The sequence below is a fragment of the Ranitomeya variabilis genome, chromosome 4, assembly GCF_051348905.1.
Source record: "Ranitomeya variabilis isolate aRanVar5 chromosome 4, aRanVar5.hap1, whole genome shotgun sequence".
In the NCBI taxonomy this organism is placed as follows: Eukaryota; Metazoa; Chordata; class Amphibia; order Anura; family Dendrobatidae; genus Ranitomeya; species Ranitomeya variabilis.
In genome coordinates, this window is record NC_135235.1 from 351513467 (window position 1) to 351514501 (window position 1035).

Consider the following 1035-nt stretch of genomic DNA (forward strand, 5'->3'; position numbering starts at 1 on the left):
CCGCGGGGGGTGGCGGTCGGCTGGGCTCGGCTTCCGGCTCCGCGCCTCACGGGTTTTCTCTCTCGCCCGTTAATGATCCTTCCGCAGGTTCACCTACGGAAACCTTGTTACGACTTTTACTTCCTCTAGATAGTCAAGTTCGATCGTCTTCTCGGCTCTCCGCCAGGGTCTTGGCGGACCCCGGCGGGGCCGATCCAAGGACCTCACTAAACCATCCAATCGGTAGTAGCGACGGGCGGTGTGTACAAAGGGCAGGGACTTAATCAACGCGAGCTTATGACCCGCACTTACTGGGAATTCCTCGTTCACGGGGAAGAATTGCAATCCCCGATCCCCATCACGAACGGGGTTCAGCGGGTTACCCGCACCTGTCGGCGAAGGGTAGACACACGCTGGTCCGTTCAGTGTAGCGCGCGTGCAGCCCCGGACATCTAAGGGCATCACAGACCTGTTATTGCTCGATCTCGCGTGGCTGAGCGCCACTTGTCCCTCTAAGAAGCTGGACGCGGACCGCGGGGGGTCGCGTAGCTAGTTAGCATGCCGGAGTCTCGTTCGTTATCGGAATTAACCAGACAAATCGCTCCACCAACTAAGAACGGCCATGCACCACCACCCACAGAATCGAGAAAGAGCTTTCAATCTGTCAATCCTTTCCGTGTCCGGGCCGGGTGAGGTTTCCCGTGTTGAGTCAAATTAAGCCGCAGGCTCCACTCCTGGTGGTGCCCTTCCGTCAATTCCTTTAACCCCTTCGTGACATGCGCCGTACTAGTACGGCGCTGCCGGCACTGCATTAGTGCCAGCCGCAGTACTAGTACGGCGCCCCGATCACCGCGGTCTCACGCTGAGCGCCGCGGTGATCGGGTGCGGGTGTCAGCTGTATATGACAGCTGACACCCCGCAGCAATGCCCACGATCGGCGCTGTCGCCGATCGCGGGCATTTAACCCCTCTGATGCCGCTGTCAATAGTGACAGCGGCATAGAGGGGGATCGCGCAGGGACGGGGGCTCCCTGCGCTCTCCCACCGGAGCAACGCG